At 36.2% G+C, this 16,039-nt stretch overlaps 1 protein-coding gene across 2 annotated transcripts in view; it reads right to left on the bottom strand.

Annotated features, from left to right (window-relative positions):
• Positions 1–15,794, bottom strand: part of LOC308413495 (uncharacterized protein) — a 36,275-nt gene extending 20,481 nt beyond the window's left edge. The window contains exons 1-3 of one of the 2 annotated variants that reach the window (XM_080908515.1): positions 15,711–15,794; positions 14,372–14,481; positions 14,064–14,157 (exon numbers count right to left, since the gene is read on the bottom strand). The gene's annotated coding sequence lies outside the window, so the exon portion shown is untranslated. The remainder of the gene's footprint in view (positions 1–14,063; positions 14,158–14,371; positions 14,482–15,710) is intronic. The other variant, XM_080908516.1, reaches the window with a different exon arrangement.
• Between the last annotated feature and the right edge of the window lie 245 nt (positions 15,795–16,039).

Raw genomic sequence — 16,039 nt, forward strand, 5'->3', positions numbered from 1 at the left:
GTTCAGAACCTCAAGGTAGGCCCAAAGTCACTCTCTCTCTTGTAGAAATCTCAGGTCCTTCTCCAGCATGATGTCTGCTTGTATACCCCCTTGCTTCTCACCAGGATAATGGACTAAATTTCTGAACCAGTAAACCAGCCCCAATTACACGTTTTCTTTGTAAGAGTAGCCTGAGGTCACTTCACAGTAATAGAACACCAACTAAGACAAAATGTTAAATGAAAAGATTTAGAAACTAATTAGTGGAAAGGACCTGATATTTTTAAATTGAGGAAAGGTTGAGAGGCTTAGCTTATGTCCTTCCAGAACACATACTACTGACCTAATATATGTGACTAGGACATTCAGAGGACACCAGATGAAGGAAACCTATGAAAGCAGATGACAAATCCATCAAGAGGAGACAGTGCAAGAGGGAAAGTACACTGATAACTTGGGGAATTACAGGACATTATTAATCAATCTGATATTTTGGGAAAAGAACAAGAACCATATTAAAAACTATGTGAAAATCTTATCAGATTGTTAATCCAAAATCCAATTGAGGGGGTGGTCAGGGAAATAAAAGACTCATCTGTGATAGAAGACAGTCTGATAGTTTTACCATGTATAGATTATTTATGAAGGTGTGGGAAAGGCTGCATTACATCCACTTTGCTCTGTAAATCTTTTCAATCTCCAAGAGCATTAAGAGAGCACTCTGAAATTTGTGATGATTCTTTTACATTAATTAGATTCTGTAATGGTTATAGCCACATGGGTTTTTTTTTTTTTAAACTGATCCCAGAAATTATTACTGGAACACAAAGAGAAGTCTCAAAATAGCCTGTATGATTAGTAAAACTACTAATATTATACCAAAATATTAGAGAAAATTAAGCTATAGATTCATGAAGTAAGGACAAATTTTACAAAACACAGCTACTATAGATTATTTGTTGCTCAAGTATAATCTTGATTGGAAACAATTCCGAGGTTTATTCCTTTATTGTGTCAGATTTTTCCCGTACTATTTATGGTCAAATTAGTGAGTGAACTCTTAATGGCCATCAAGTTAAGATGGCTTTCCCCTTTTCTAAGTCCTCTGCTATGTATTTTTATAATTCTCTTATGTTTCCATATATTAATTAGACTAACCAAAAGGCAATGAATTAAACATGGCTTCTATTACAGCAAGTGTCTTTTTTTGAAAGCGGGGAAAAAAAAAGATGGAGAAGATGTTGCCTTTGTTCCAGATCACCAGGGAAAACAGGAAAACTAATCACACAGGGTTGTCTTCTCAAACAAGGAAGAGAACGCCTGTTTACTTGTTTCATACCCAGAGGGCTGGGAGTTGATGTTGTTAATAACCTGGTGTATATTACTAACCAAAGAGCCAGATTTTACTCAAATACACCAGAATGTTTATCTCAGAATCACTCACTCTGTACCTTTAGCTTTAGCTTTGTTTCTCAGTCAACAGAAGTCATCCTTAGTAAAGATGCCACATGTATTTTATAACCTGTTAACCTCTATGCTATATGTAAGATCTGGATGACTATCACCACAACAGCTCTGTGCTTAGACCCTTAAACTAATGTTAAGTATCCTATCTCCAGAACCCATATTTTTGGAAGACATGATATACTTTGTGTTTTCATGTAATTATCCTTCCTTGTACACCAGGGGCTGTATCACCCAGAAAATGTTTTTGCAAACCATACTGTGTTTAAATAGGTTTACAATAAACCAGCTGGGGGCAGACTCACCAGAATTTGAACCAGCACCAACTAAATTAGGCTGAGTAATGTTTTCCTTCTTGTGTCTTGCATTTTGTGCCTATATCAGTCATAATGTCTGCAGGAATTCTCACTTTTAACCTCCGATGCATCTCACCAGAACTCAGGCACTTCTTAACACGCTTAAATTGACAATCAGTGGAAATAAATTTTATAGTTTCAAATGAAACGAGGATTGTGTAACATGTGTTTAGACTCTTGGCTTACTTAACTATGTCATATCATTACTAATCCTCTGTTACAAAGTAAACCTTCATTCTACATGTCTGTATAACTTTTTCTTTACATCATTATGGCAGAGCCATACATGCACACACATGAGTGCACAGCACACACACATACACCACCTCACAATTATATTATCAGATTTATGTTATTTCTGATAATTTTGATAGTTGAGGAACATTTCCATAATTTCTTATTAAAGTATTTTAGGGTAAGTATGGGAGAGCAGATGCCATTTACCACTAACTTCATTTCCAACTGATCTAATCCAGTATAGAGAAGACACATTCTGTTTTTCATAATTAAAGGAGTTACTCTACAGTTTTCCAATACATTGGAATAATACATTCAAATTTCATAAATGATCAAAGGCAAAAAACAGTCAAGTGTGTTTAAAGATAAAAATAAAAAAAAAAAGAACTCTACTGATATTTATAAATTCCTGGAAGGATTTAAAAGACACTCCATGAGATAACAAGAAGAGTAAAAAGTAATGAGGTTACTAAATGTATAGCCTTAAAAGCAGTGTGAAAGCAACACAGAAATAACAGAATACAGCTCCGAAAGCTACACTATGAGGCAATTGCAGAAAAGCTCCCCAATTTGAAGAAGGAAAGAAATATCACTTGTGATAGTTTGAGTAGGTTTCGCTCCATTGACTCATGTATTTGAATGCTTGACCCATGAGGATTAGCACTATTAGGAGTTATGGCATTATTGAAGTAGGTACTTCCTTTTGGAAGAAGTGTGTCACTGTGAAGGCAGTCTTTGTTGCCTATGCTACAGCTCAACTCCTGGAATCAGAATCTTCTTTTGCTGCCTGTGAATCAAGCTGCCATGCTTTCCACCACAATGATAATGAACTAAACCTCTGAAATTGTAAGCTAGGTACAATTAGATGTTTTCCTTTTATAAGAGTTGCCTTGGTCATGGTATCTCTTTTCAGCAATGAAACCCAAACTAAGACATCACTTAACCTAACCCAATCTCCACTAACCTCATGCAGGAAGAAACAGAGGACACAAAAATGGAGAATTTATTATTTTTAAGTGAATAGGACAAGATAAACAGTAATATATAAGGTATGTTTCCTCTCTCAATAGAAGGTAGTTATATGAGAAGGCAAGTGGAATTCACAGTAGCAACATGAACTATTTAGAGCGGGAACATGCCCATTTCTACATCACTTCTCAGTAAGGAGGTTTTGAGCTCTGGGACCTGTCATTCATTACACCACAGAATTAAAAAAAGAAGAAAAAACCCTGTGGTGCTTAAGACAATTTACTTTCTTTCCATACTTTTCTGTAAAAAGAATGCTGGATCATTGCAATTTCCTGTACTATAAAATCTTCCACAATTAGGGAGGATCCTCTCAAAAGCTGTCTGACTTGTTCCTAACTACATCTTCAGTTTGAAAACATTACAAAGGGCACAGAACATTCTCCAGCTCTGGGATCCATGAACACAAACAACTTTATCCTACATACGTATCACCCCTAACACTTTCAATGTTGATGTGAGATATCAGCTGTCACATATACTGGCTCCACATTCACTCTCAAACTAGAAGACACAATTTTGTGCTCTTTCCTGTACTGTTATCTTGAATCCTTATACAATACCTCCAGACCATTTATTTTTCCTTTCTTTTTTATTTCCTTTCTCTTTTTTCCTTCCTTCTTTTCTTTCCTGCTTTCCTTCCTTCTTTGTTTTTCTTTCTCTGTGTGTGAGTGTCTTTCTTTGAGGTCTATATACCTCTTACAAGCAGTGCCTCCAGTGACCAGAAGAGAGCCACTAATCCTCTGAAACCTGAGTTACAGGACAGTTTTAGTATCCATGCAGGTAAAGGAAACTGAGTCTGGAACCTGCAAGAGCAACAACTGCTCATAACTGCTGAGCCAACTTTCCAGGCCCTTGTTGCTGTTCCTTAATTAGCTACTGTAGAGAATTAAATCCAGGAACAGTGGCAGCAATGACGACAATTTTGTTCTCAAGAGTGTCAGGACGAGTACAAGGTTATAACAGACAATCACATTGATGCAGGTGACAAAAACATGCTGAGAAGTTTTGGCAGCAAGAAGAGCTGGTTGTAAAAGACATTTGTCTATAATGATGTCCCTGAGTTCTTAAAAGCATAAAAACAAGTCAATCTGAAACACTGTATAAAAAGCTATTTCTAAAGATTATATAAAAATTTATAAAGAATTAAAGATAATACAATGAATCAACAGAATAGACTTGTTTCTATACTGAGGAAGCATATTTACCTAATACAAACTAAAACAATAAATCCTTAAGTATGAGGACTAGAAGTGATAAGGAACATAGTAGTGTGTAGCAATGACATCAGTGTTGTCTGTTGGTGTACTCTGAAAAGTCATACATAAATAAATAAAAATTGAAGAAAAAATAAATAAATCCCTAGAAACAAGTGAACAAATCACCCTCTGTATCATAAAAGTAGACTAGAAATTAAGGAAGTGCGGAGAATGAAGCAGGAAGTGTATCCTCTTAAGATTTCTGAGGACTGGACAGATTCAGTTTGGCACTCTCCTTTCTTTAGATAAACCTTACACCATTGACAAAAGGAGAACACAGAAGAAAACACAAACAAAAGGAACATGGAAAGAGAACAAAAGCTGAGTTCATACCAAAAACAAAGAATTGTTCAACACTTAAAAACTAATCAACTTTAAGACACGAAATATGTACACTTAGTGGAAGAAATACAGACCCATGAAATGTCTGTGGCAAAATATCACATTTGCTCAGAATAAAAGCTCTGAAGAATGTGAAAAGGAAATACAGCAATAAAGACACAATAAATATACTGGGCCATTACTAAACCTAAAGCTACAAAAGAAGGACAACTGGCATCATTCCACTATAATTGGGACAGAGAAGAGCGTCCATTTCCTCCACACTAACTCAACACAGTACATCCGTGAGTAAGGTGTGAGAGGACACAGAAAAATGTAATGGAGAAAATATGGGTTATAAAGGAAGTGAACCTCCTACAAAGGAAATAAAACTCTGAAATCAAAAGACTTTAAGTACCCATGAGATCCCAGACATCTGATAATTGTAACATATCCATATACAACAGCACTTCCTTTTTGTTGTTTGTTTTTTACTTACCCTAACAAGTAGATACTGAGAAGTCAGCAGACCATTCAAAGTATCTAAAACTATCTTACACTTTCTAATATAAAAAGCTGCTATGAAAGCTGGAACAGGGGCCAGATTCATGAATGACAACACCCAGATGTGTATCCTGCTTGCTAAAATGCTAAGCTCCCAGGCAAGGCATGCCCTCTGATGTCATACTGGCAAAACACTTTTGTGGTGAAAAAAATTTAAAAAAATAAAAACACTTTTTGGTTTAATCACACGCTTGTTCAACAGAAGGAAATACATGGAACTTACTGGAAAGCTTGCCAAAAGCCAATGATGAGAAAGGTCACAGGTCCTGGGAAGGAATGCACTACTGACATTTTCCTACATATATAACTACTTAAACTTCTTTTAAATGACTCAGTTGATACAAATAGCCTGGTGCTTCTTTTATCATGGGTCAAAGAAACTTTGTTTTGAAATAGCAGCAATTATTTCAGAGACTTGTAACTGGTCAAATACTGAGAACAGTTGACTGCTGACTGCACATCCTATTATGGGAATCAATACCCACATATAAATCACAGGGAATGTGAGCAAAAAGCAGGCAAAAATATTCTAAGAAGTAGAGGATAGGCTTCCGGTCTCCCTCTGCGCCCCATATTTAACCCTGTCACACAGCTCTCTGGACCCAAATCCTGCCTAGAGAGAGCTGGTTTCTCAGGAGTGCTGACACACCTAAGTTCACAGGCTCACAGAAGAGACAGGCTCCAGTCAGAGACAGCAAGATGAATTAAGACTAGAGATAACCACATGGCAAGAGGCAAGCACAAGAACCTAAGCAACAGAAACCAAGGCAACTTGGATATCATAACTTAGTTCTCTCACTACAGCTAGTCCTGGATACCCCAACACAAACAAGATTCGGATTTCAAATCACATCTCATGATGATGATAGAGGACTTTAAAAAGGACATAAAGAAATACAGGAGAACAAATGTGAACATGTATAAGCCCTTAAAGAGGGAACACAAATATTTAAACACAAAATTCCTTAAAGAATTACAGGGGAAAAAAAAAAAAACAACTAATCAGGTGAAGAAATTGGACAAAACCATCTAGGATCCAAAAGGGGAAATAGAAACAATAAAGAAATCACAAAGAGAGATAAATCTGGAGATAGAAAACCTAGAAAAGTGATCAAGAATCATAGATGCAAGCATCAACAATAGACTACAAGAAACAGAAAAGAGAATCTCGGGAGCAGAAAATACCATAGAAAGCATTGACATGAGCGTCAAAGAAAATGCAAAATGCAAAAAGCTCAGAACCCAAAACATTCAGGAAATCCAGGACACAATGAGATCAAACCTGAGGATAATAAGTATAGAAGAAAGAAAAGACTCCCAAATTAAAAGATCAGTAAATATCTTCAACAAAATTATCAAAGAAAACTTTCCTAACCTAAGAAAGAGATGCCAATAAACACACAAGCCTACAGAAATCAAAATAGACTGGACCAAAAAGGAATAGTTTTCTGTCATATAATAATCAAAACACCAATTGCACAAAACAAAGAAAGAATATGGAAAGCAGTAAAGGGAAAAGGTCAAGTAATATATAAAAGCAGACCTATGAGAATTACACCAGATTGTTCACAATAGACTCTAAAAGCCAGAAGATCCTAGGCAGATAACACACAGACCCTAAGAGAACGCAACCAAGGTTACTATACCCAGCAAAACTTACAATTAAAATAGATGGAGTAGCCAAGATATTCAAGAAGAAGACCAAATTTATACATTATCTGTCCACAAATCCAGTCCTACAAAGAATAATAAATGGAAAACTTCAACAAAAGGAGGGAAACACATCCTATAAAAAGCAAACTTAATTCCACAGATAACAACAATAACAATAACAGGTAACATCAATCACTATTCCTTAAAATCTCTTAATGTCAATGGACTCAGTTTGCCAATAAAAAGACATAGACTATCAGACTGTAACTGTAAACAACAGATATCATTTTGCTGTATACTGGAAACACACATCAATGATAAAGACAGTAGCTCAGAATAAAAGGCCGGAAAAAAATTTTCCAAGCAAATAGTCCCAAGAAACAAGCTGAAGTAGCTATTCGAATACCAAATAAAATCGACTTTTAACCAAAAGTTATCAGAAAAGATAAGTAAGGACACTTCATACTCATGAAAAAAAAAATCTACCAAGATAAACTCTCAATTCTGAACATCTATGCTCCAAATGCAAGGGAACCCACATTCATACAAGAAAATTTACTAAAGCTCAAAGCACATACAAGAACAGTGGGAGACTTCAACACCCCATTCTCATCAATGGACAGATCATGGAAGTTAAAGACCCCCGAATTGAGGAAGCCCCTCACTCTAGTACCGGGAGAACATGAGCCCAAGAACTCACAGATAGCCTATTTTGCTGCAATCGGCAAGAGGTTTTTTTGGAGGGAAAGGAGCTCTGGGGATGACACATATCTCATGCAGGAAACAGAGGAATCAACTCCAATTTTTCTATGGATCCACAATTACACTGATACCTAAACCACACAAACACCAACCAAATAAATAAACAAACAAACAAATTAATTAATTAATTTTAAAAAACTCAGAATTTTAGTAATGAAAATCGATGCAAAAATACTCAATAAAATTCTTGCAAACTGAATTCAAGAACAAATCAAAATTATCATTCATCATGCTCAAGTAGGCTTCATGCCAGCGATACAGGGATGGTTCAATATATGGAAATCCAACAATGTATTTCACTATATAAACTATAAACTTATTCAAAACAAAACAAAACATTTGATCATTTCATTAGATACTGTGACAAAATTAAACACCCTTCATGATAAAAGTTTTGGAAAGATCAGGAATTCAAGGCCCATACCTAAACATAGTGAAAGCAATATACAGCCAATCAGTAGTCAAATTAAACTAACTGGAGAGAAAGTTGAAGCAATACCACTAAAATCAGGGACTAGACAAGGCTGCCCACCCTCTCCCTATCTATTCAATATAGTAACCAATGTCCTAGTCACAGCAATTAGACAACAAAAAGAGGTAAAAGAAATATAAATTGGAAAGAAAGAAATCAAAATCTCACTATTTGCAAAAGATATGATAGTATACTTCAGTGATCCTAAAAATTCCATCAAAGAACTCCTAAACCTGATAAACAAGTTCAGCAAAGTGGTTGAATATAAAATTAATTCAAGCAAATCATAACCTTCCTCTACTCAAAGGATAAACAGGCTGAGAAAGAAATTAGTGAAATGACACCCTTCACAAATAATATAAAATACCTTGGTGGGACTCCATCCAAGAAAGTGAAAGATTTGTATGACAAGAACTTTAAGTCTCTGAAAAAAAATCAAAGATCTCAGAAGATGGAAAGATTTCCCAAGCTCATAAATTGGCAGGATTTATATAGTAAAAATGGCCATCTTGGCAAAAGCAATCTACAAAATCAATGCAATCCCCATCAAAATTTCAACTCAATTATTCATAGAGTTAGAAAGAGCAATTTTCAAATTTATTTGGAATAACAAAAAAAAAAAAAAAAAAAAAAAAAAACCAGTATAGTGAAAACTATTCTCAACAATAAAAGAACTTCTGAGAAATCACTATCTCTGACCTTAAGCTGTATTACATAATCACTTTTATTAGTGATTAAAAACTGTATGGTATTGGTATAGAAACAAGACGGTAGATCAATGGAATAGAACTGAAGATTGAGAAATGAACCCACACACCTATGGTCACCTGTTCTTTGACAAAGGAGCTAAAACCATCCAGTGGGGAAAAGGTAGCATTTTTAATAGTTGGTGCTGTTCCAACTGACAGTCAGCATGCATAATACTACAAATTGACCCATTCTTATTTCCTGTACAAAGTGCCCTCTACAAGTCCAAGTGGATCAAGGATCTCCACATAAAACCAGAAACACACAAACTAATAGACGAGAAAGTGGGGAAGAACCTTGAACACATGGGCACTTGGGGAAATGTCCTGAACAGAACACCAATGGCTTATGCTCTAAGATCAAGAATCGACAAATGGGACCCCATAATATTGCAAAGCTTATATAAGGCAAAGGACACTGTCATTAGGACAGAATGGCAACCAAGAGAATGAGAAAATATCTTTGTCAATCCTACATCTGATAGAGGGCTGCTATCTACTATATACAAAGAACTCAAGAAGTTAGACTCCAGAGATTCAAAATAACCCTATTAAAACATGGGGAAGAGAGCTAAACAAAGCATCCTCAACAGAGGAATATCAAATGGCCAAGAAGCAACTAAAAAAAAGGTTCAACATCCTTAGTCATCAGGGAAATGCAAATCAATACAGCTCTGGGATTCCACCTCACACCAATCAGAATGGCTAAAATCAAAAACTCAGCAGATGTTGTTGAGGATTTTGGAGAAAGAGAGCATTTCTCCCATGTTTTTGGACTGCAAGCTCATACAAGCATTATGGAAATCCGTCTGGAGCTTCCTCAGAAAACCATACCACTCCTGGGCATATACCCCAAAGATGCCCCAACATATAAAGAAGACAAATGTTCCACTATGTTCATAGTAGTCTTACTTATAATAGCCAGAAGCTGGAATGAACCCAGATATTCAACAGAGGAATGGATACAGAAAATGTGGTACATTTACACAATGGAGTACTACTCAGCTATTAGAAACAATGACTTCATGAAATTCCTTAGCAATTGATGGGATTGGAAAATATCATCTTAAGTAAGGTAATCCAGTCACAAAAGAACATACATGGTATGCATCACTGATAGGATATTAGCCCAAAAGCTTGAATACCCAGGACACAATTCACAGATACCTTGAAGCTCAAGAAGTAGGAAGGACAAAGTGTGGATGGTTCAGTCCTTCTTATAAGGGGACCAAAATATTCTCAGTAAGAAACACAGAGACAAAGTGTTTACCAGAGCCTGAAGGATAGGTCATCCAGAATCTGCCCCACCTTGAGATCCAACCCATATACAGCCACCAAACATGTACAACAACTGCGGATGCTAAGAAGTGCATGATGACAGGAGCCTGATATAACTGTCTCCTAAAAGTCTCTGCCAGCACCTGACAAATTCAGAGGTAGATGCTCGAAGCCAATCATTGGACTCAGAAAGGGGTCCCAATAAAGGAGTTAGAAAAAGGACTTAAGGAGTTGAAGGGGTTTGCAGTCTCATAAGAAGAACAACAATATCAACCAGCCAGAACCCCCTGAGTTCCCAAGGACTAAATCACCATCCAAGGAGCACACATGGATGGACCCATGGCTCCAGCCACACATGTAGCAGAGGAAGGACTTTTCAGATATCAGTGGAGGAGAGGCCCTTTGTCCTGAGAAGGCTGAATGCCCCAGTGTAGGGAAATGCCAGGGCCTGGAGGCAGGAGTGGGTGGGTGGATAAGAGAGCACCCTCATAGAAGCTGGGAGAGGGGTGTGAAACAGAGGGTTTCTGGAGGAAAACCTGAAAGAAGATAACATTTTAAATGCAAATAAATGAAATATACAAATTTAAAAACAAAACAAAAACAAAACCAGATACAAGGACTGCACTACTAGAGGTCCTGAGTTCAATTCCTACCAATCACAGTTGGGTGACAATCATCTGTAATGAGATATCATGCTCTCCTCTGGTGTGTCTAAAGACAGTAACAGTGTAGTCACATATATAAAATAAATAAATCTTAAAAGAAAAGAAGTGGACGATAAACAGGACATGTATGAAACGTTTTTTGACATGACATGGCAGTTTACACTCTGAATATATACATGGCCTGGACACCTGGCCTAAACCTACCCAAAATCATACATGAAATATGAGGGTGGCTAATGGAAGAAATATGGCTAACAAGGGAAGGGAGAAAGCAAGTGTGTTGGGAGTGGTGGGGATAATTGTGAGTGATTAAACTTCTGCAGTGGTTAAATATCAATATTTATTAATTATAAAAATTAAATAAAACTTAAAGTGATAGAATTTAAAAGAGATATCAATGTGTAGTTAAAAGCAGAAGTTTTACACTTTCTGTAATTGCTTTTTTTGATTTAATTAAAACTAAACAGTAAACAAAAAAGGAGTTAAAAAATATCTGAAGAAAACAAAGGAAAAAAAACCTAATAAAGTAGAAGAAACCTCTACAATGAAAACTTGAACTCACTGAAGGAATTGAGAATGTCACAGTTGGGAAAACCTTGCATGCACATGGACCGGACAAATTACTATGAAATAACAGTGTTATAAGATTTACACAATTAACTGAAAATCTAAGGCAATCAATGCCCCCTCGAATTACTTCATATATACAGTAAACTTCTTCAAATTTACACAGAAGCACAAAGACGAAGAGTTCAGAGCTACACCAGGCACAAAGAACAAAGCTTGGTTCCTACCAGCTTTGATTTCAGATGACCCTACAAAACTACAGTACAGTGGCACCATTAAAGTGGAAGAAAAGGATACACCATATCCAGAACCAATCCTAGGAGGTGACTCTCACCCAAATGCCAAAAACATTTGATACAGAATAGACAACCTCATCAAGCAATGTTATATGAAAAAGTATCTACTTATAAAAGAAAGATACTGTGTCCAGTTCAATGAATTGTGAGGTTTGCTGAGTAAAACAAGGGAAAATAAATCCATATGTAGACATAGGGACCTATGTTTATGAGTAGAACTACAAATTAATAGGACACAAGAGCAAGAAGGAACAAACAGAACTGAATGCAATTAGAACTTGCATGGAAATGGTATGAAGAAACATCATACAGAATGGATATATTTATTACCAAACTTTCTTAGTAAATATATAGATTTTTATGAAGAATTTTAAAAAGCAACTAAATATTATAATTAATAAATAAGCATAAAACTTAAAGACAAGTTAAAAAGCAATTAAAACAGCTAAAATGTACATAGTACATACTTCACAGGTTTAGCCAAGGAGAAAATGACCATCTAATGTATACTGAGATTTCCTTTTTAAGGTCCTAAGCAATAACAAAAGCTGAAAACAATGCAGGAAGAAGAATACAAGAGATAGAATGGCAGTGGGAATCTACCTTACTGCAGCCAGAAGGCAAGTCAGTATACACCTTCTTGAATAACAATAAAAGAAAAAAGAGAAAACCTAGACAAGATACTACTCAAGTCTATAAAGAAAGGAAATATTGCAAATATCAGCAATACAGAAAGGAACAGAGAAAAAGAGACAAAAGAACAGAGAAAAATTAACATATGTTTTGCTTGTATTTTCTTTCAGTGATTTCTTGAATTGTATGTGGATACTGTTCTACACACCAAATACAAAAATAGAATCTACTCTTCAAAATGTAAAACAAAACCCCAAATACCCTAATTTACATATGTATATAGACATATAAGTTAATATATATTTTATAGAATGTATATATACATTTATATACTTTTCATAAATATATGTATGTGTATATGAGTATACATGTGTGCATATATACACACATACATTTGTGTATATATATAATATAGAATATATATATACACACACACACAAATATACATATATACACATAATACTACAAATATTCAAATAGAAGAACATAGAGTGCTGAGTCAAGAAAGTTTTTTTAAAAATTATGTTATAAAGAATGTTTGTTATAATTATTGCAGGTAAGAAAAAAAGTTGAACTATCAACTTAAAAAACTAAACAAATGATCATATGGTCTATCTCCAGAGATTTATGTGCTCAATTGAAATGCATTTTACAATACAAACTTTTCAAATAAAATGACAAAACTGTAGAAGCAAATAAACAGTGACGCAGGGAAGCTCCAATGTCCATCATTAAGTGATCTTAAACATTAATGTAAGACAACCATGAAAAGCACAGAAAACCAAGAACACCTAGCAGGCCTCCAGAGAACACTATATGTGAACACTATAGCAGAAGATGCCCCATCTTCTCAACCTTCAAGTAGCATGTTCCACTGTGGCCATGTCTTTGAAATAGAACAAGTCTTTAAACCTAGTAGTGATCAATGGTTAATAAGTGTCTTCTCTAAGAACCTGGAGTGCTGATATCAACAGTAGATAGAAAATGGAAAAAGCCATGTGATTATTGACTCACTGAAATTATGTTTAAGTACAAGAAGAAACAAAAAGAATATTTGAATTCTGTAAAGATTCTAAGTAATCTGAATCAAGATCACACAGACACTTGTCATATGAACAGAGATATTTCCAAAATTTATAAAATTATAAGAAACCACAAAGACTTCAAAAATTGAGAGAAGGATCAAACCCAGAGGTGATTTCAAAATATATAAAAATCATAGCTACACAAACCGTGAACCGTTAACAAAAAGGTGAATGACAGGGGATGTCAATGGGAAGGCAATATAGTCAGTTTCACACTCTGCACAGGTTTTAAGCAAATCTTGTCAAAATCCTCTGGCTTTATTTTAGGAAATGGAGAAAATAATCTTTAAAAGACACAGAACCTGAAGGAACTACAAAATGTTTCATGAACTCTGAGAACAGAAAAAAAAAAAACCAAAAACCAAAAACCAAACAAACAAAAAAAAAAAACCAAGAGGCATCAATGGTTCTAACTAAACACTACATTAAAATGATAGTAATAAAACCTGGTAATATTAGTATGATGATACAACCAGAGCTGTGACTAGGAGAGGGAAAGCATCACATGCACAGTCCAATTTATTTGCCTCTAAGTATTAATACATACAGATTTTCAAATATCTATGATTAAGATAATCCTGAGACTATTCTCAGCAAAACTCATTTCTAATTTAATAGAATGTGGCAAAACCATATTCACGTCCTGTTTCTGCTGTCACTTGAGCCTCTCCCCATCCCTTTCTCCATCCCTCTACTATACCTGGATCCTTTGCTACAGTTTCCTCTCTTCACCATTCAGGGATCTCTGCTTTCTTCAGAGATGAGCAGGACTGGCTGATAAATGTGAGACCTAACTTTTCATGAAAGAAAAATGAAAGAGGCTCACAATTATTAAAAGAATATACTTGAAAGAAGGAGAAATATAATGAAAAATGTAGTAGTTCTCTAAGGATTTAACTTTACTCAGTGACATGTAAGACTCATCACACACAGCTAACACACATGCAGTGTAGTTTTCACAGTACCTTGAGGAAGAACAAGGAAGGCTGCCAAGAAAACCATCCTTACCTAGAAAAATCAGACAGATGCACTTCTTCAACAGATCTCTGTAAAAGCCCTGTGAGCAAACATTCCTCCTGCACCAAGTCCACCTTCACAGCATTGAAGATCAACAAATCCTGAATAAAAAATTCAAACAGACAACAGTTTCATCACATGTACATGGGCTGAGTGTTTTTCTGTGAACCAGGGTGAGTGAATGCAGTTATTTAAAGGATGCTTTCAAATTTTGTTTTAATCTAAATTGAGTTTGTTAACTATAAAGTCATGTAGTCTGATATGCTTTCACAGCAGGCGTGGTGCACTTGCCTGGACCTAAGAACTTATCATATGATTATATATTTCTGAATTGTGTGCTTAGATTCTGAATATTGTATTTATAGAGTGCTTACATCTCAAGACAGAAAATTAGCAGAGAGTACAATTTGTTTGGTAAACGTTAATGTTTACAGCCATAACTGTGGCACCTGATGAAGTATTGTTACGGGTAGCCCACCAGAGATGACCACTGAAACAGTTAGCCAGCCGAGACCACACTTAAATGGTCAGGGATCTAAGTGAGTGTTCAGAAAATAGAGTTCTTAAGGGCAGGGTCCTCATCCAGGCATCTTGCTTGGCAGCTGCTGGGGAAGTTTTACAAAATAAGTTTGAAGCAAGCAGTTTTTAACAGAAGCTAAAATGGGAGGTTAGCCATTCTGATGGAAATTCCAGGACACCAGCTCCCAGGATAAAAGGGTGACTGGAAGCGGTTACTGCAAAACAAGTACTAAGGTTTAGTATGGGGTTAGCTAGTACATCCTAACCTATTGTTTCTAGAATAGAGTTGGGTCGTTTTTCATGGAATTTTCCATCAAAAAAAATAATTTTCTAGTTCACCCTGGTATTGGTCTCAACAGGAATACAAAATGGAGGAACCCCTACACTGTTTTGCTGTTACAGTGTATTTTCTTGATTCAATCAAACCTAAACTGGTTCTTCGAGCGTTCTGCGGTGCTTAGTCCTACGGGCAAAGGCTAAATCTCTTGAATAGGCAAGTAGTAGAACAGAGAAATTAGAATTTCTTTTACATGACTTTAAATTTCAGCAGCTTTGTAACTGCTACGAAGCAATGAGAATCCTGACTGAAGAAAACAGATAATTCAAATGTCCTAGCAATTATTTTATGGAAATATTCTGTCCAGATAAGATAAATGCAAAAATGACGATTAAACTCCAGTTCATAGGATCTCAAAGTTCCCTTCAATGGTAGAATACCCAAGGTAAGGACTGAACCGTGAGAGCGACTTCTTTTTTTAGCAGCTTCCATCCCTGCTCCCCGCAGGTTTCCCAGCCCCACAGCTCCTCTGACCTGGGCGGTCCATAGTCTCCGGGTTGCTGCTCACGCTATGGCGCTGTAGACTCAAGAGTTTCTCAGGACACTACGCAGCACCAGTGAATGTGTGGAATTTCCAGGCCCTCCAAAGAGAAGCCCAAAACCCCCACAACGGACTCCGGGCCTCGCAGCTCCCCCAGTCCCTCAGTGAATGGTGGATTTTTCTGTCACTCTGTCTAGGCTCCTTGGAGCCCCGCCCTAGCCCTGCCCACTACACGCCCGTTCCGGTTTCCTGAGTTTTGTAAACCCAACCCTCCCAAGTGATTTCTCTTTCTTAGTTTCCAAGCCCACCCGATTTTTTCGTT

This window comes from Micromys minutus, assembly GCF_963924665.1.
Source record: "Micromys minutus genome assembly, chromosome: 32".
Lineage (NCBI taxonomy): Eukaryota > Metazoa > Chordata > Mammalia > Rodentia > Muridae > Micromys > Micromys minutus.